The following is a 21,625-nucleotide window of genomic DNA, read 5'->3' on the forward strand; positions in this document are numbered from 1 at the left end:
TCAATTCATAAGCCTTTGCAGGGAGGATACATATTTCTACGTTTAGATTTTGCTAACTGGGTGTTCTTTTAGGGAAAATAATTTTTGAGAAAAAACCCTAGATAACACGAAATTTTAAAATGAAAATTTTGTTCTAAATGAAAAAATGACCCTTCTGGGTCAATGTAGATTCGAAATGAACATTAAATTTCCCATAAAATGACATGTTCCAAATTTTTTACAGTCGAGTAACGGAAAATGGGAGAATTTTTAAAACTTTTTTAGTGTTTTTTTCGATAAAAAATACGTTTTTTCGGAATTCTGATTACGCCATCAAATCGGGCGTCTAATTTTATATGAAAGTCGCTTTGACACCAAATTTCTATCTCATCACCGTTTCAGGCTGCAAATTATTGAAAAACACCTCTTTTTTCGCAAGCTCAAAAATGGAAGGGGTCGTACCGCCCCTCCGTCACGAGATATCAAAAACTGGACCTCGGATTCGTGATCAGGGACAAAAGTTACCCCATAGGACAAAGATTCACGCAAATCGAAGAGGGGTCGGGGCAACTGCTGTGTGAGTTGGCGGAGAATTACCCACATGGTTTTCAGGTTTATAATTGACTTCTGTTAAACTTTTTTTTATAGGACGAAAACATTATTTAAATTATACGTATACGATAAATTGTCATCACCCCTCTGCAAATTCATTTTTTTCTAACTTCAACATGGTAAACAAAAGCGTAAACAATCTCAATTTTGTTTTGGCGGTAATGGGTTTAAATATTCTTTATTCGATATCCAATAATTCTTTAGAAAGTTTACCTGAAATGTAATAGTTTATTTCATAAGGTCATAGTCATAGTCATAGTTTTATGTTTTTCATAGTCTGGGACACTTTTTACTTAAAATATATGAAATGCTAGTATAAACCACAGCCAAAGTTTACCCCTAAAAATGACATTTTAAAAAACATTGGCAAAGTCACATAAAACAAGTCAAACTTACAACCCTAAAATTTTCTAAATTTTTAAGAATTGTTCTTTCCAATTCTTTTTAAAAATCAAAAATGTATTGAAAAAATGATTTTTAACGATTTCTTAAGATCCAAGCCCGTCTAGAGGCGGGGTAAGCCTGTAGAGGGTTAAGCTGGACCAATCAAGCTCATGCATTTTTGGGATTCTAGCTAGTGCACCTCAAGGATCATGGCCTTAAATATCCGCAAAGTTGACACATCCCTAATAGAACTTTAGGTTTTAAGTAGACTACAAAAGCCTATTTAATCCGTATGAGGGTTTTCAGAACCATGATAAAACCTGTAAGATTAAATTGTAACTAGGGCTATCGAAACACCCTAACAAGCAATACACGCATTTATGTATAATCTCTGAAGATGTGTAAATCGCTTATAAGGGCATTCATTAATGGTTAAATCTTTGCCAACTCAACCATGACCATATTCAGTAACTTGTCGAAATTTATTATCTCGTACATCACCTGCAACATCAACCCAAAATCAACTGCTCAACCCATCGATCTTTCCCCAAGGGTTTCATATTGACGATTTGCTCTCCTCCTAACTGTACTCAGGAACCGTTGCATTTCGGCGCTCTTAAGGCAATTTCTCATCCTTTCAGAATATTTGAAACGAACCATAAATATCAAACGTTCCTGGTTGCCACGCTTTAATCAGCTCTTCACCCAAGTTGATCCCGTTTCCCCCCAAAACGGATATTCTTTCGGGGGCTTATCTCCAAATGACCATCTCACGATTTCGATCGAATTTTCGGGCCCTGGAACCTGTTGCTCTGACTCCTGCTGACCAAACCTGGCAAATAACCCCGCGGGTTCGCTCTCCATTACCCTGCAATTAAATCATTTAAAGTGTAATAAATTTCTCCGGAGGTCCTTCCCCCCGGTGGGACTCCAAGCTCCCCCGGGAACTCGGAACCCCCCAAAAAGATACTTCATTAGAAGAGTTCTCCTGCCTCGAAAAAAAGAACACCGAGAAGGTCGGTCTCCGCCAAGAAATTGCGTAATAACAATTAAGGACCCCCTTCTGCTGGACCACGCGAGGACAACGGTGATGAAGGTCCCACTGGAGGGTACCGTGGCGTGCAATGGCTATTCAAATTATTTATTGCAAGTGACCACGACAGCGTTCGGCCGCGGAGAGGCTGCGTGGAAAATTTGAAAAAGTAAATCAAGAACGACGAGCAACCCAGAATGAAACGCGAACTCGCGCGTGTAAACATACCTGCTGAAGGGTCCCCAGGGTAAGCACATTGATGGATCGGGGGGTTACTGGATGGTGGGAAGAATATTTTATTTATTTCATTGATTCAATCTATTTTATAAACTTGAAATTTAATTCCAGCAATTTAGTACAAATATTATTTTAAGTGGATTTTTTTGTTCAGTTTAAAAAATCCGATTTGTATTATGTTTTATGTTTTATGTTTTATGTTTTATGTTTTATGTTTTATGTTTTATGTTTTATGTTTTATGTTTTATGTTTTATGTTTTATGTTTTATGTTTTATGTTTTATGTTTTATGTTTTATGTTTTATGTTTTATGTTTTATGTTTTATGTTTTATGTTTTATGTTTTATGTTTTATGTTTTATGTTTTATGTTTTATGTTTTATGTTTTATGTTTTATGTTTTATGTTTTATGTTTTATGTTTTATGTTTTATGTTTTATGTTTTATGTTTTATGTTTTATGTTTTATGTTTTATGTTTTATGTTTTATGTTTTATGTTTTATGTTTTATGTTTTATGTTTTATGTTTTATGTTTTATGTTTTATGTTTTATGTTTTATGTTTTATGTTTTATGTTTTATGTTTTATGTTTTATGTTTTATGTTTTATGTTTTATGTTTTATGTTTTATGTTTTATGTTTTATGTTTTATGTTTTATGTTTTATGTTTTATGTTTTATGTTTTATGTTTTATGTTTTATGTTTTATGTTTTATGTTTTATGTTTTATGTTTTATGTTTTATGTTTTATGTTTTATGTTTTATGTTTTATGTTTTATGTTTTATGTTTTATGTTTTATGTTTTATGTTTTATGTTTTATGTTTTATGTTTTATGTTTTATGTTTTATGTTTTATGTTTTATGTTTTATGTTTTATGTTTTATGTTTTATGTTTTATGTTTTATGTTTTATGTTTTATGTTTTATGTTTTATGTTTTATGTTTTATGTTTTATGTTTTATGTTTTATGTTTTATGTTTTATGTTTTATGTTTTATGTTTTATGTTTTATGTTTTATGTTTTATGTTTTATGTTTTATGTTTTATGTTTTATGTTTTATGTTTTATGTTTTATGTTTTATGTTTTATGTTTTATGTTTTATGAGTTGCTTTGGCGGATTTGAACGGTGTGCGTCGCGGTTATCACGCAGGATTTTCGTTGCCGTTTCCGTCTTTGTTTTCCCCCCGACTGTGTGTGTATTTCGACCCGGGTGATTTCGCGATTGTTTGACAGTTGCTTTGGCGGATTTGAACGGTGTGCGTCGCGGTTATCACGCAGGATTTTTGTTGCCGTTTCCGTCTTTGTTTCCCCCCCGATTGTGTGTGTATTTCGACCCGGGTGATTTCGCGATTGTTTGACAGATGCTTTGGAGAATTTGAACGGTGTGCGTCGCGGTTATCACGCAGGATTTTCGTTGCCGTTTCCGTCTTTGTTTCCCCCCCGATTGTGTGTGTATTTCGACCCGGGTGATTTCGCGATTGTTTGACAGTTGCTTTGGAGAATTTGAACGGTGTGCGTCGCGGTTATCACGCAGGATTTTCGTTGCCGTTTCCGTCTTTGTTTCCCCCCCGATTGTGTGTGTATTTCGACCCGGGTGATTTCGCGATTGTTTGACAGTTGCTTTGGAGAATTTGAACGGTGTGCGTCGCGGTTATCACGCAGGATTTTCGTTGCCGTTTCCGTCTTTGTTTCCCCCCCGATTGTGTGTGTATTTCGACCCGGGTGATTTCGCGATTGTTTGACAGATGCTTTGGCGGATTTGAACGGTGTGCGTCGCGGTTATCACGCAGGATTTTTGTTGCCGTTTCCGTCTTTGTTTCCCCCCCGATTGTGTGTGTATTTCGACCCGGGTGATTTCGCGATTGTTTGACAGATGCTTTGGAGAATTTGAACGGTGTGCGTCGCGGTTATCACGCAGGATTTTCGTTGCCGTTTCCGTCTTTGTTTCCCCCCCGATTGTGTGTGTATTTCGACCCGGGTGATTTCGCGATTGTTTGACAGTTGCTTTGGAGAATTTGAACGGTGTGCGTCGCGGTTATCACGCAGGATTTTCGTTGCCGTTTCCGTCTTTGTTTCCCCCCCGATTGTGTGTGTATTTCGACCCGGGTGATTTCGCGATTGTTTGACAGTTGCTTTGGCGGATTTGAACGGTGTGCGTCGCGGTTATCACGCAGGATTTTCGTTGCCGTTTCCGTCTTTGTTTCCCCCCCGATTGTGTGTGTATTTCGACCCGGGTGATTTCGCGATTGTTTGACAGTTGCTTTGGCGGATTTGAACGGTGTGCGTCGCGGTTATCACGCAGGATTTTCGTTGCCGTTTCCGTCTTTGTTTCCCCCCCGATTGTGTGTGTATTTCGACCCGGGTGATTTCGCGATTGTTTGACAGTTGCTTTGGCGGATTTGAACGGTGTGCGTCGCGGTTATCACGCAGGATTTTCGTTGCCGTTTCCGTCTTTGTTTCCCCCCGATTGTGTGTGTATTTCGACCCGGGTGATTTCGCGATTGTTTGACAGTTGCTTTGGAGAATTTGAACGGTGTGCGTCGCGGTTATCACGCAGGATTTTCGTTGCCGTTTCCGTCTTTGTTTTCCCCCCGATTGTGTTTGTATTTCGACCCGGGTGATTTTGCGCTTGTTTGACAGTTGTTTTGGCGGATTTGAACGGTGCGCGTCGCGGTTATCACGCAGGATTTTTGTTGCCGTTTCCGTCTTTGTTTTCCCCCCGATTGTGTGTGTATTTCGACCCGGGTGATTTCGCGATTGTTTGACAGTTGCTTTGGCGGATTTGAACGGTGTGCGTCGCGGTTATCACGCAGGATTTTCGTTGCCGTTTCCGTCTTTGTTTCCCCCCGATTGTGTGTGTATTTCGACCCGGGTGATTTCGCGATTGTTTGACAGTTGCTTTGGAGAATTTGAACGGTGTGCGTCGCGGTTATCACGCAGGATTTTCGTTGCCGTTTCCGTCTTTGTTTTCCCCCCGATTGTGTGTGTATTTCGACCCGGGTGATTTCGCGATTGTTTGACAGTTGCTTTGGCGGATTTGAACGGTGTGCGTCGCGGTTATCACGCAGGATTTTCGTTGCCGTTTCCGTCTTTGTTTTCCCCCCGATTGTGTGTGTATTTCGACCCGGGTGATTTCGCGATTGTTTGACAGTTGCTTTGGCGGATTTGAACGGTGTGCGTCGCGGTTATCACGCAGGATTTTCGTTGCCGTTTCCGTCTTTGTTTCCCCCCGATTGTGTGTGTATTTCGACCCGGGTGATTTCGCGATTGTTTGACAGTTGCTTTGGAGAATTTGAACGGTGTGCGTCGCGGTTATCACGCAGGATTTTCGTTGCCGTTTCCGTCTTTGTTTTCCCCCCGATTGTGTTTGTATTTCGACCCGGGTGATTTTGCGCTTGTTTGACAGTTGTTTTGGCGGATTTGAACGGTGCGCGTCGCGGTTATCACGCAGGATTTTTGTTGCCGTTTCCGTCTTTGTTTTCCCCCCGATTGTGTGTGTATTTCGACCCGGGTGATTTCGCGATTGTTTGACAGTTGCTTTGGCGGATTTGAACGGTGCGCGTCGCGGTTATCACGCAGGATTTTCGTTGCCGTTTCCGTCTTTGTTTCCCCCCGATTGTGTGTGTATTTCGACCCGGGTGATTTCGCGATTGTTTGACAGTTGCTTTGGAGAATTTGAACGGTGTGCGTCGCGGTTATCACGCAGGATTTTCGTTGCCGTTTCCGTCTTTGTTTTCCCCCCGATTGTGTTTGTATTTCGACCCGGGTGATTTTGCGCTTGTTTGACAGTTGTTTTGGCGGATTTGAACGGTGCGCGTCGCGGTTATCACGCAGGATTTTTGTTGCCGTTTCCGTCTTTGTTTTCCCCCCGATTGTGTGTGTATTTCGACCCGGGTGATTTCGCGATTGTTTGACAGTTGCTTTGGCGGATTTGAACGGTGTGCGTCGCGGTTATCACGCAGGATTTTCGTTGCCGTTTCCGTCTTTGTTTCCCCCCGATTGTGTGTGTATTTCGACCCGGGTGATTTCGCGATTGTTTGACAGTTGCTTTGGAGAATTTGAACGGTGTGCGTCGCGGTTATCACGCAGGATTTTCGTTGCCGTTTCCGTCTTTGTTTTCCCCCCGATTGTGTGTGTATTTCGACCCGGGTGATTTCGCGATTGTTTGACAGATGCTTTGGAGAATTTGAACGGTGTGCGTCGCGGTTATCACGCAGGATTTTCGTTGCCGTTTCCGTCTTTGTTTCCCCCCCGATTGTGTGTGTATTTCGACCCGGGTGATTTCGCGATTGTTTGACAGTTGCTTTGGAGAATTTGAACGGTGTGCGTCGCGGTTATCACGCAGGATTTTCGTTGCCGTTTCCGTCTTTGTTTCCCCCCCGATTGTGTGTGTATTTCGACCCGGGTGATTTCGCGATTGTTTGACAGTTGCTTTGGAGAATTTGAACGGTGTGCGTCGCGGTTATCACGCAGGATTTTCGTTGCCGTTTCCGTCTTTGTTTCCCCCCCGATTGTGTGTGTATTTCGACCCGGGTGATTTCGCGATTGTTTGACAGATGCTTTGGCGGATTTGAACGGTGTGCGTCGCGGTTATCACGCAGGATTTTTGTTGCCGTTTCCGTCTTTGTTTCCCCCCCGATTGTGTGTGTATTTCGACCCGGGTGATTTCGCGATTGTTTGACAGATGCTTTGGAGAATTTGAACGGTGTGCGTCGCGGTTATCACGCAGGATTTTCGTTGCCGTTTCCGTCTTTGTTTCCCCCCCGATTGTGTGTGTATTTCGACCCGGGTGATTTCGCGATTGTTTGACAGTTGCTTTGGAGAATTTGAACGGTGTGCGTCGCGGTTATCACGCAGGATTTTCGTTGCCGTTTCCGTCTTTGTTTCCCCCCGATTGTGTGTGTATTTCGACCCGGGTGATTTCGCGATTGTTTGACAGTTGCTTTGGCGGATTTGAACGGTGTGCGTCGCGGTTATCACGCAGGATTTTCGTTGCCGTTTCCGTCTTTGTTTCCCCCCCGATTGTGTGTGTATTTCGACCCGGGTGATTTCGCGATTGTTTGACAGTTGCTTTGGCGGATTTGAACGGTGTGCGTCGCGGTTATCACGCAGGATTTTCGTTGCCGTTTCCGTCTTTGTTTCCCCCCGATTGTGTGTGTATTTCGACCCGGGTGATTTCGCGATTGTTTGACAGTTGCTTTGGCGGATTTGAACGGTGTGCGTCGCGGTTATCACGCAGGATTTTCGTTGCCGTTTCCGTCTTTGTTTCCCCCCGATTGTGTGTGTATTTCGACCCGGGTGATTTCGCGATTGTTTGACAGTTGCTTTGGAGAATTTGAACGGTGTGCGTCGCGGTTATCACGCAGGATTTTCGTTGCCGTTTCCGTCTTTGTTTTCCCCCCGATTGTGTTTGTATTTCGACCCGGGTGATTTTGCGCTTGTTTGACAGTTGTTTTGGCGGATTTGAACGGTGCGCGTCGCGGTTATCACGCAGGATTTTTGTTGCCGTTTCCGTCTTTGTTTTCCCCCCGATTGTGTGTGTATTTCGACCCGGGTGATTTCGCGATTGTTTGACAGTTGCTTTGGCGGATTTGAACGGTGTGCGTCGCGGTTATCACGCAGGATTTTCGTTGCCGTTTCCGTCTTTGTTTCCCCCCGATTGTGTGTGTATTTCGACCCGGGTGATTTCGCGATTGTTTGACAGTTGCTTTGGAGAATTTGAACGGTGTGCGTCGCGGTTATCACGCAGGATTTTCGTTGCCGTTTCCGTCTTTGTTTTCCCCCCGATTGTGTGTGTATTTCGACCCGGGTGATTTCGCGATTGTTTGACAGTTGCTTTGGCGGATTTGAACGGTGTGCGTCGCGGTTATCACGCAGGATTTTCGTTGCCGTTTCCGTCTTTGTTTTCCCCCCGATTGTGTGTGTATTTCGACCCGGGTGATTTCGCGATTGTTTGACAGTTGCTTTGGCGGATTTGAACGGTGTGCGTCGCGGTTATCACGCAGGATTTTCGTTGCCGTTTCCGTCTTTGTTTCCCCCCGATTGTGTGTGTATTTCGACCCGGGTGATTTCGCGATTGTTTGACAGTTGCTTTGGAGAATTTGAACGGTGTGCGTCGCGGTTATCACGCAGGATTTTCGTTGCCGTTTCCGTCTTTGTTTTCCCCCCGATTGTGTTTGTATTTCGACCCGGGTGATTTTGCGCTTGTTTGACAGTTGTTTTGGCGGATTTGAACGGTGCGCGTCGCGGTTATCACGCAGGATTTTTGTTGCCGTTTCCGTCTTTGTTTTCCCCCCGATTGTGTGTGTATTTCGACCCGGGTGATTTCGCGATTGTTTGACAGTTGCTTTGGCGGATTTGAACGGTGCGCGTCGCGGTTATCACGCAGGATTTTCGTTGCCGTTTCCGTCTTTGTTTCCCCCCGATTGTGTGTGTATTTCGACCCGGGTGATTTCGCGATTGTTTGACAGTTGCTTTGGAGAATTTGAACGGTGTGCGTCGCGGTTATCACGCAGGATTTTCGTTGCCGTTTCCGTCTTTGTTTTCCCCCCGATTGTGTTTGTATTTCGACCCGGGTGATTTTGCGCTTGTTTGACAGTTGTTTTGGCGGATTTGAACGGTGCGCGTCGCGGTTATCACGCAGGATTTTTGTTGCCGTTTCCGTCTTTGTTTTCCCCCCGATTGTGTGTGTATTTCGACCCGGGTGATTTCGCGATTGTTTGACAGTTGCTTTGGCGGATTTGAACGGTGTGCGTCGCGGTTATCACGCAGGATTTTCGTTGCCGTTTCCGTCTTTGTTTCCCCCCGATTGTGTGTGTATTTCGACCCGGGTGATTTCGCGATTGTTTGACAGTTGCTTTGGAGAATTTGAACGGTGTGCGTCGCGGTTATCACGCAGGATTTTCGTTGCCGTTTCCGTCTTTGTTTTCCCCCCGATTGTGTGTGTATTTCGACCCGGGTGATTTTGCGATTGTTTGACAGTTGTTTTGGCGGATTTGAACGGTGCGCGTCGCGGTTATCACGCAGGATTTTCGTTGCCGTTTCCGTCTTTGTTTCCCCCCGATTGTGTGTGTATTTCGACCCGGGTGATTTCGCGATTGTTTGACAGTTGCTTTGGAGAATTTGAACGGTGTGCGTCGCGGTTATCACGCAGGATTTTCGTTGCCGTTTTCGATTGTGTGGGTTTTTCGGTCCGGGCGGTTTCGCGTTTTCGCATTTTATTTGGTTTTATCTTTCCACAGCCGGCTGTCTAAGATTGAATCATTAATGCTAAACTCAACACGAAATAACCGGGAATAATCTCATCCGCATCCTCCGACTGTTTGCCTTGAGAATGCATAATACATCACACTATTAAACCAAATTTATTGATTATTGGGTCGCATCATCATCCTCTATGTTGAATCCTGGCCATTACCCTTACCCACTAACAAAATCCCAAGTAGAAGTAGTTTTCCGGCACACGTGGGGGTGTGGATATCGTATAGAACCCACCCTTGGTAGCAACCTGTGCTAACTAACATTCCCGTCCCAATCCCCCGAGATCTACAAACTGACATGGCGGGCGCCGTTGGTGGCCAATGACTGTTACCTATTTGCTTCAGATCTAGTTTTAATGATCTTGATGTTTTATCTTTTCAACGCATTCATACATGCTGTTGATAAGGGAAACACCATTAGATCGTTCAAGCGTATGGTCGGTTGTATTGATAGGATATTACGGTCCTGTTCAGCAACGGAGAAGGACAACCATGGGTGGTCTCTCATGCTCATGCTCATGCTCTGCTTATGTTTTATGTTTTATGTTTTATGTTTTATGTTTTATTTTTTTATGTTTTATGTTTTATGTTTTATGTTTTATGTTTTATGTTTTATGTTTTATGTTTTATGTTTTATGTTTTATGTTTTATGTTTTATGTTTTATGTTTTATGTTTTATGTTTTATGTTTTATGTTTTATGTTTTATGTTTTATGTTTTATGTTTTATGTTTTATGTTTTATGTTTTATGTTTTATGTTTTATGTTTTATGTTTTATGTTTTATGTTTTATGTTTTATGTTTTATGTTTTATGTTTTATGTTTTATGTTTTATGTTTTATGTTTTATGTTTTATGTTTTATGTTTTATGTTTTATGTCATGCAAAATTAAAATCACAACTTTCGGACCCCTCACCCAAAAAAAATCATTCCCATTTGTTGGGAACGAGCTCCAAACTGAATTGAGCGTGGTGCATTCGCGCATGCACTTGTTTGCCTTAACGAATGCATGCATGCATGCAATCCGTCCCCAGTGAAGAAAGTTCCTGCCCCATTTCGTTGACGTTCTGACCATTTCACAGGTCTTCGACTTTTGGAGGGATCCAAATTTGAAATCCCCTCATTGAGTACGCCTCATCGATGGGAGAAACAAAAACTTCAAATTGAAACGGAGCGCGCAAAATTTATATTCCTTTGAAGCTGAGAGTCAGAGTGAGGGAGACGGAGAGAGAGAATGAGCGAAAGATGCTGTTAAATTATGAGTACAGTCGGCCGAAATTATCCCGAACATGCTTATCACTTTCGTATGAATATCTTCACTAACTGAAATTTGTGTGTGCCCCGTTCTGAAAAAAATGGGGTGGTTCTAATTCTTCCATGCTTTAAGATATCAAAAGTTAAATTGAGTTAAGAAGAAGGAACGAAAAGAGAGTTGCTCTTTTGCTCTCTGTCTTGCCCAGCGCGTTATCTTAGTTTTTAAGCATTTTAAAACGCGCTATCCACAATTTACATGAAATTTATATTTTTCAAATTGCGATGAAGTTCAATCTATTACAAAAACAAAAATATCTGAGAACCACCCTACTTCCAAAAAAAAACCTCTCCCAAATGAAGTCGACGCAATTTTAGTGCACTTGAACTTGATAAGGCTGCAACTTGGGTCGCGTGGAATAAGTGTGGCCACTGGCCAGTCAGACAAGGTCTCCACGGAGAGAAATTGTTGCAGCAGCAAGTGCATCGCGCAGCCTTAAACGCGAGTTATGTTTTCGGGGGGTGTTTGAATGTTTGTTTGAACGTTTTGTTGAGCAAGACGAGGAGGGGGTTCCATAATTTAATGCACGTTTTTCGTTTAACTGCCAATGGGTTTCGGGCTTACCGGAACGGACCAAGCGGTCGGTCTGCCAGAGTGGTTATTAGACTTGGGCGCCGTTTATGACTATGTGGCACGGTGCTCAAAATACCGTTATTATGAAAAAAAATATGCACTCCGAGATTTTGGGGTCTATCGATTCCTTACACCATAGCGCATCTCTGTGCAAAAAATAAAAACATTCGCTGATGTAGTTTTCGAGATACAGCCCTTTTAAGATGTTACATCCGATTTTCAATAAGAAAACCAAAACAATCAATACAATTTCAGCACTTTAAAGAATATGCATTTCGAGATAATGATGTTTTTTGCTTCATATGACTGTCAAGTATCTCTGGGTCAAGTTTCAGAAGGTTTGCTGATGTAGTTCTCGAGATACAGCCATTTTAAAATGTTATTTCCGATTTTTTCAAAGAAAATCCATAAAATCAATACAATTTCAGCACTTTAAAGAATATGCATTTCGAGATAATGATGTTTTTTGCTTCATATGACTGTCAAGTATCTCTGAGCCAAGTTTCAGAAGGTTTGCTGATGTAGTTCTCGAGATACAGCCATTTTAAAATGTTATTTCCGATTTTTTCAAAGAAAATCCATAAAATCAATACAATTTCAGCACTTTAAAGAATATGCATTTCGAGGTAAAGGTGTTTTTTGCTTCATATGACTGTCAAGTATCTCTGGGCCAAGTTTCAGAAGGTTTGCTGATGTAGTTCTCGAGATACAGCCATTTTAAAATGTTATTTCCGATTTTTTCAAAGAAAATCCATAAAATCAATACAATTTCAGCACTTTAAAGAATATGCATTTCGAGATAAAGGTGTTTTTTGCTTCATATGACTGTCAAGTATCTCTGGGCCAAGTTTCAGAAGGTTTGCTGATGTAGTTCTCGAGATACAGCCATTTTAAAATGTTATTTCCGATTTTTTCGAAGAAAATCCATAAAATCAATACAATTTCAGCACTTTAAAGAATATGCATTTCGAGATAAAGGTGTTTTTTGCTTCATATGACTGTCAAGTATCTCTGGGCCAAGTTTCAGAAGGTTTGCTGATGTAGTTCTCGAGATACAGCCATTTTAAAATGTTATTTCCGTTTTTTCAAAGAAAATCCATAAAATCAATACAATTTCAGCACTTTAAAGAATATGCATTTCGAGATAAAGGTGTTTTTTGCTTCATATGACTGTCAAGTATCTCTGGGCCAAGTTTCAGAAGGTTTGCTGATGTAGTTCTCGAGATACAGCCATTTTAAAATGTTATTTCCGTTTTTTCAAAGAAAATTCATAAAATCAATACAATTTCAGCACTTTAAAGAATATGCATTTCGAGATAATGATGTTTTTTGCTTCATATGACTGTCAAGTATCTCTGGGCCAAGTTTCAGAAGGTTTGCTGATGTAGTTCTCGAGATACAGCCATTTTAAAATGTTATTTCCGATTTTTTCAAAGAAAATCTATAAAATCAATACAATTTCAGCATTTGTAAGAATATGCAATCCGAGATAATGATGAATTTTGCTTCATATGACTGTCAAGCATCTCTGGGCTAAGTTTCAGAAGGTTTGCTGATGTTGTTTTTGAGGAACAGCCGAATTAATTTGCTATTTCCGACTTTTAACGCCGATTAAATAGATTTTCTTTGAAAAAGTCGGAAATAACATTTTAAAATGGCTGTATCTCGAGAACTACATCAGCAAACCTTCTGAAACTTGGCCCAGAGATACTTGACAGTCATATGAAGCAAAAAACACCTTTATCTCGAAATGCATATTCTTTAAAGTGCTGAAATTGTATTGATTTTATGGATTTTCTTTGAAAAAATCGGAAATAACATTTTAAAATGGCTGTATCTCGAGAACTACATCAGCAAACCTTCTGAAACTTGGCCCAGAGATACTTGACAGTCATATGAAGCAAAAAACATAATTATCTCGAAATGCATATTCTTTAAAATGCTGAAATTAAATTGATTTCATGGATTTTCTTTGAAAAAATCGGAAATAACATTTTAAAATGGCTGTATCTCGAGAACTACATCAGCAAACCTTCTGAAACTTGACCCAGAGATACTTGACAGTCATATGAAGCAAAAAACACCTTTATCTCGAAATGCACATTCTTTAAAGTGCTGAAATTGTATTGATTTTATGGATTTTCTTTGAAAAAATCGGAAATAACATTTTAAAATGGCTGTATCTCGAGAACTACATCAGCAAACCTTCTGAAACTTGGCCCAGAGATACTTGACAGTCATATGAAGCAAAAAACATCATTATCTCGAAATGCATATTCTTTAAAATGCTGAAATTAAATTGATTTCTTGGATTTTCTTTGAAAAAATCGGAAATAACATTTTAAAATGGCTGTATCTCGAGAACTACATCAGCAAACCTTCTGAAACTTGGCCCAAAGATACTTGACAGTCATATGAAGCAAAAAACATCATTATCTCGAAATGCATATTCTTTAAAGTGCTGAAATTGTATTGATTGTTTTGGTTTTCTTATTAAAAATCGGATGTAACATCTTAAAAGGGCTGTATCTCGAAAACTACATCAGCGAATGTTTTTATTTTTTGCATAGAGATGCGCTATGGTGTAAGGAATCGATAGACCCCAAAATCTCGGAGTGCATATTTTTTTTCATAATAACGGTATTTTGAGCACCGTGTGTGGAGTATTTCGAGTAATTGGACTCATTTTTTGGGGAATAAAGAGGGGTTCCAGCTTAAATTGCTAATTTTTATGTTCGAAAAAAGTTTCGGAAACTTTTGTTTGCCGAAGGACTTCAGTGGAAACTAGTTTGGTGCTCAAAAGTATGGAAGAACATATTTCAATAGTGTGTTCTACAAAATTTCAGAACTAACAAAAACATTGAAATAATTAATACATGGGCAATTCACTACTTTTCCCGATTTCATGTGAGTTGACACGAAATCGGGAAAAGTTGCCCCGACCCCTCTTAGCTTCGCTTTTCGTGAAAGTTTATCCTAAGGGATAACTTTTGGCCCTAATCACGAATCCGAGGTCCGTTTTTTGATATCTCGTGACGGAGGGGCGGTACGACCCTTTCAATTTTTGAACATGCGAAAAAAGAGGTGTTTTTCAATAATTTGCAGTCTGAAACGGTGATGAGATAGAAGTTTGGTGTCAAAGAGACTTTTATGTAAAATTAGACGCCCGATTTGATGGCGTACTCAGAATTCCGAAAAAAAAACGTATTTTTCATAGAAAAAAACACAAAAAACTTTTTAAAATTTCTCCCATTTTCCGTTACTCGACTGTAAAAAATCTGGAACATGTCATTTTATGGGAAATTTAATGTACTTTTCAAATCTACATTTTCCCAGAAGGGTCATTTTTTCATTTAGAACAATTTTTTTCATTTTTAAATCTGTTTTTCCTAACTCTGCAGGGTTATTTTCTAGAGTGTAACAATAGTCTACAATGTTGTAGAGCAGTCAATTACAAAAATAAATGATATACAAACAAAAGTGGTTTGCTCATAAACTTCACGAGTTATCACTCTTTTACGTAAAAAGACTTAGTTTTGAAAAAGTTACTTTTTGCGTTTCTCTTTGTTTCGTCGTCCGTGTCTGTCACGGGTGACCATGAACGGCCATGATCGACGACGACCAATTTTTCAAAACTTTTTTTTCGTAAAAACGCGATAACTCGTGATGTTTTTAAGCAAACCACTTAAGTTAATATATCAAAATTTTTGTAATTGTCTGCTCTACAACTTTATAAATCATTGCTAATCTCTAAAATATCACCCTGCGAAGTAAAAAAAACACCAAATTTTAAAATGAAAAATTTTGTTCTAAATGAAAAACTTGATTTGAAAAGTACATTAAATTTTCCATAAAATGACTTGTTCCAAAATTTGTAAACAGTTAAGTAACGGAAAATGGCAGTGTTTTGTGTGTGTGAGTGTGTGTTTTTTTTTTTTGATGAAAAATTCATTTTTTTCGGAATTCTGAGTACGCCATCAAATCGGGCGTATAATTTTACATAAATGTCCCTTTGACACCGAATTATTATCTCATCACCGTTTCAGGCTACCAATCATTGAAAAACATCTATTTTTTCGCATGTTCAAAAAATAAAGGGGTCGTACCACCCCTCCGTCACGAGATATAAAAAAGGACCACGGATTCGTGATCAGGGACAAAAGTTATCCTTTAGGACAAAGTTTCACGCAAATCGAAGAGGAGTCGGAGCAACTTTTATCGATTTCGTGTGAGTTGGTTGAGAATTACCCGTATGTTAATCCATTTTGAAATGTTAGTCTTGATTTAAAATTTTTGAAAATATTGTTTTCGATTAGATCGGAAAATTCTACGAATGTTTCAAATTTTAACATTGTAAACATTGTAGGCATTGTAATTAGTTGCTGAGATATCGAAGTTAGAAAATGGTAGGTTTTTAGGGTGATACTTAGAAAACATCAATTTTCCTGCAAAGGTTTAAGCATGGCAATATCTCAGCAATTAAGGGTCGAATCAACAAAGTTCAAAATATAGAAAATTTTCTCAGCTTTTCAAAAATATTTGTTTTTCCAAAAGTGGGCCAACATGTGCAATTATTTAAAAATGAAAACTGCTACTATTTTCAAAAAAAGTTACCTAAAAATGGCTTTAACTTGAAAGCGGTGAATTTTATCAAAATTTTACTACAGTACTTTTTGATTGCAAATTTGATTTGAACAATTTTTGCAGTCAATATTTCGATTTTTTGAAAAAATCAGCACTTTTTTTAATCAAAACTCGGCCAAAGATTTTTTGGCCATTCTGGAAATTTCTGAAAAGTTGGGGAAATTTCTGAAAAGTTGAGCCTAACGGTATTTTGAGCACCATTGTGGCAACTTTTGGAAAGTACCAAAAATTAACATGTAAAAGCTTCCAAAACACATTTTGGATTTAAATTGGGGTGGTGGCCGAGTTAAAATGCGTAACCGGAAAAGAAGGTGTGCATGCCTGGCACGAACACTCAAAGCGTGTTCTAGCGTGTTGCTCGTACTGACTCAGAGCAAGGGTGAGATGTAGGTAAAAGGGCAATGCGTGTTCGTCGGGAACCTGGTGCATAAGATCGGTCAAGGCCCATTCTTACACTGAAAATTGCGAATTGCGAAATTCAAAGGAGTACTTTTTGATTAAAAGTACTCCAACAACACGCTAGAACACGCTTTGAGTGTTCGTGCCAGTTGCGTCTTTTAATTACAAAAATTTTGGTACCCAGACATTTATAGCTCATCGCTGAAATTTTAAAGTTATCGCAGTTTTAGTGAAAAAAGTTGATTTTTTGCCGATTTCGTCATTTTCCGGTTTTTGCGCGCGGCGCGTCAAAAAACACGGATTTTATTTGGGTAATTCTCAACCAACTCACACGAAATCGGGAAAAGTTGCCCCGACCTTCAAAACTTTTTTTCGTAAAATCGAGATAACTCGTGATGTTTATAAGCAAACCCCTTATGTCTATATATAAATTTTTTTGTTATTGTCTGCTCTACAATTTTGTTGAACATTGTGACACTCTAAAAAATAACCCTGCAAAGTTAGAAAAAACACGAAATTTTAAAATGAAAAATTTTGTTTTAAATGAAAAAATGACCCTTCTGGGTCAATGTAGATTCAAAATATACATTAAATTTCCCATAAAATGACATATTCCAAAAAAATTTACAGTCGAGTAACGGAAAATGGGAGAATTTTTAAAACTTTTTTAGTTTTTTTTTTTCGATGAAAAATACGTTTTTTTCGGAATTCTGAGTACGCCATCAAATCGGGCGTCTAATTTTACATAAAAGTCCCTTTGACACCAAATTTTTATCTCATCACCGTTTCAGGCTGCAAATTATTGAAAAACACCTCTTTTTTCGCATGTTCAAAAATGGAAGGGGTCGTACCGCCCCTCCGTCACGAGATAACAAAAAACGGACCTCGGATTCGTGATCAGGGACAAAAGTTACCCCTTAGGACAAAGTTTCACGCAAATCGAAGAGGGGTCGGGGCAACTGCTGTGTGAGTTGGCGGAAAATTACCCATTTTTTAAAAATCATATCTCGGAATCCTGTTAATGAACTCCTCCCATTTTTTGGTATGTTACGTAAAAATGTCCGGGGAATCCGATAAAAATATTTCCAGACATAAGCTCTTTGGTCCAAACACCGTCAAAACGGCATTTTAAAGTTTCATACGCCCTTTTCATGTGTTAGGCTAGATTTTTGAAACTTTTTTATTATTTTTCTTTGAAAGGCCAACTTATCACCTTTCATTTGCGTATAAGACAATTGAAATCGGTTAAAATGGCGAGGAGTTATGATTTTTCGAAAAAAGTGGTTTTTGCGAAAATCGACAAAAATGGCCATTTTTCAGACCACCCTAACATGGCGTAGGTCACCCTAATGGCCAAACAAAAAAATACGGGTCTTATTATTTCGGCCAGGGAACCCCCAGAAAAATTTGAGCCTGATCCGAGCACTTTTGTTTTTTTCCATGCTGTTTTCGTGAGGAATTGCTGTATAGTGAGCCTATATATTTTCATTAAAGCAAGATTTGTTTTATTTTTAGCTTGAATTAAAAAAATAATTGTTATTTACTGTGTTTTGTTTTCTCCTGAAATCTTTCCTAATGTTGAGTCGTGTATTTATAGGCAATCGCTATTAATAGGCAATTTATAGGGCAGATGAAAAATTATTCAAATAGATAAATAAAGATAAACAAAATTGACATCGCTGCCAAATTAAGGGAAAACAGACAGTTTGTTACAGCAGCATCAATTAGTATATAGAGTGGAAAAGCGTTGAGAAATAAGAGAATCATGAAAGTAAATTCTAAAACAAATGGACGATAATAAACAGAAGGCTTGTTAGAGAATCAGTGAAACAAAATAAACAGAATATAGATGGTAGATAAAAACGGAAAGAAGAGAAACCCCGTTGTGCGATGTTTCAGGTACATCCACAGCAGTGGACTCAACATACTGCGAATCAAAACAATACCGTCTACAATCACAAATTACTTCCCTTTCCCACATTATCGCGCCCCTTTATTTTAGCCGTCTCGAGTCTGACACGCGGTGGTCAATGGTTTACGAGCCGTTTCCACAGGCCACCAGCTTGGTCATCATGAAAACCAAGCCAACGTAAAGGTAAGAAAATAGGTCACTTGCAAGGAACCAGAGCAATACTGTCTTGATCAAGAATGATCTAACAGGACTACGGACGTAGTCAGTGACGCTCCTTCCAGGATGTTCCTCGCCTGGGCGTCAACTGAAGAGGGTATCATCAGCATCATTCGTCCTTGGCCTGCAAGTACTCCTTCAAATTTTTGATGAAATTCAGTTATATTTCAAATATAAGCCATTTTAAGCAATTCCCCACGAAAACAACATAATTCGAAAAAAAGAGTTCTCTCATCAGGCTCAAAATTTTTCTGGGGTTCCTTGCCCGAAATAATTGCTGTTTGTAATTGTAATTGTCATTTTTTTTCTAATTAATGTCTTTCTTGTCCATCTCTGAAAAAATGTTTTGAAAAAGCTTAGAAAATTCTCTATTATTTTCTGTTTTGGACAATTTTGGTCCAAGCTTTGGTTGCTGAGATGTGAGTTTTTCTAAGTGCCATTGAGCCCTTATTGGAAACTATTGATCCAATTTTTAGCAGTGGCACATAAGATTTCATCGTTTTACAACAATCTTTGTGATTTACTAAATAAACCATGATTTTAATGTTTCCACAACTGAATACAGCCCGGAGAGAAAAGAAGCTATTTTTCTTCTTCTGTGCAAAAACTCAAATTCCAATTATTTATCCAATTTAGGTCTAATTTTATTATGTGGTCTAATTTGATCGATGAAAACTTAAAAATAAATCTTGACGTTCTTCGACCCTTCTTAAATTGCAAAATAAAGTTGCTATGAATTGGAATTTCATACAAATTCAAAATAACTTTGAACCCGTCCAAACATGGTTAATATGATTATCAGTGCAGAAAAATGCAGTTTAGATTGATTTCGGTTGATTTTCATAGAAATTTAAAAGTGTTTTGGAAAAAACCCCAATAACGAATTTTGAAACGAGGAAGAGAGGTATAAACTTTGAAAAATATTCGCAACGGCCTTAATATTTAAAAATAATACCAGTATATTAAGTGAAAACAAATCTGCCCATAATTGAAAATTCGGCTATAATGCCAAATCATGTATTCCGTGAAAAACGCGTTTTAGTGTTTGTCATAAAATTTCCGTCAAGGCAATTTTCCATTTTAGAAAAATTCATGTTCCAGAAGATGCGTTGGAACATCCTCTACCACCTGGTGCTGATATCTAGATTTTGCCAAAAGTGGATATTAGCCGTTTTTTCAATGGTGGGCAGAAATGAACGCAATATGACTGAAAATAGTTCTATGGATGATCATCAATCAATATCATTAAATCAAGAAAAACAATTTAAAATAAGCTTGAAAGATGATATTTGTGTTAGATAATGCCAAAAAGTATGGTCAGTTTAATCAATGAACTTAAATTAAATATCATACCATGTGACATTTACCCTGCCAGACCATTTCTTGTTAAAAAGGATTACATGTCAACGAATTACACCAGCATAGCTGAGTTACGATTATCACCCTCATATTTTCCACCAAACTTGAGCCACGCACCTTAAATTCACGCCACGCGACACCGTTGCGTTGCGCCACGCGTCATCGTTTTGTGTGCTCTCTGTCCATCCAACTCGCAGAGACCGTCATCGTCAGCCCTTCACGCAGAAAAATCCGATTGTAAACCTAGCAAAATGTTGGGTGTACTCCACAAACATGATAGTCATCTCAGGGCCTGCAAACATGTTTGTCCAAATCAAACCAACAATTTTTGTCGATCCAACAAACATGTTTGTTATGGCCCAAAATGACATTTTCAATCTATCAACTATCATGAGGGATGGTTCAACAAACATGTTTATCGAATGAATAAACTATTTTATTAAACTGATAATCTGGTTTAACACGTTTTTCTTCTTCTTGTCTTATTATTTATTTTAAAGACAGTGTTGTTTGTTTATGTTCTATTTATTTATTTTTTGCACAGTAAGCATTTTACATTAAAATTTAAAGAAAATAATCACTCCATATTCCACTAATAACACTGTTGTCCAGCACCTGCAGCCAAGAAAATTCTCCACTCACTTCATGGTGTCACGTCATCTAATGTGAGAAAAATAATGAAAAAATATGCAAATATTTTAGAATAAACATCCTTGAGCATAGTTCAATGTGGCATTATTTGATCAAAGTAACATTTTGTTAAAATAAAAAAAAGACCTCTAACCTGATAACAGCAGGAAACCAGGAAGCTTCGCTGGAACTGGACCAGTAATCCTATATTTGATTCGCGACAATCACAAATTGGTTAAACAAGAAAAACACATTATTGTCAATATTCAATGCTGAAGATAATAAATACTTACGACCTTGCCACATTCTTCGGCATTATTTTTTTAAAGCCGTACAAAGAAAACATTTGGGGGGTCCTTTTTCACTTCGGCCATCTTTATAATTCAGTGAGGGTGAAAAATATACACTCAAAATTTTCAGTACACGTTGAGAAAAATCAAATCAAAGACAACACACATGTTTGCCAAACTGACAAAATGTTTGTGGAATCAATAATATGCGATTGTTAAATTTATTAAATTGGTTTGTTGCTTTCATAAACCAAGATATGTGTTTCTAACAAACAGGTTTGTTGATTCAAACTAACATAATTTCCGTGCGTGTTAATGGTTCTCCGCATGGAAGACGGCGAACGCTGCTGGTCAGCAGCAGCAGGTGTATAATCCGTTAAGTCTCATTTAAAAACAGTTTAACCGCTTCTCGCGAAATTATTCTCTTTTTTTCGGAATATTGCTTAAAATATGTGGAGCGAATATTAATTATACAAATTAAAAAAATTGGGAAAAAAATGCTGGAAGTTCTTTCCGCACACAAAGAACACACTTTTCAAGGGTGTAATTAGAAGTTGAGGCGTATACGCACAAGTTCAATAGCATCCTGTCAGATTTTTCCCCATTGTGTGTTTGCTCAACATTCTTAGCGTTGAGTCCTTCACGTCGTACGCGTAGAGTAGGAGGTCACACTTCCTCACTTGAGGCCGCTACGCAGTGCGCGCGCGCGTACGTAATACGCGAAGCAGCTTTGCGTTGATCTCCTCCCCACAGAACCTCAAAGAACATCCAGAAACGTCAAGTAAATCCACGCGA

This window comes from Culex pipiens, chromosome 1 (assembly GCF_016801865.2).
Source record: "Culex pipiens pallens isolate TS chromosome 1, TS_CPP_V2, whole genome shotgun sequence".
Lineage (NCBI taxonomy): Eukaryota > Metazoa > Arthropoda > Insecta > Diptera > Culicidae > Culex > Culex pipiens.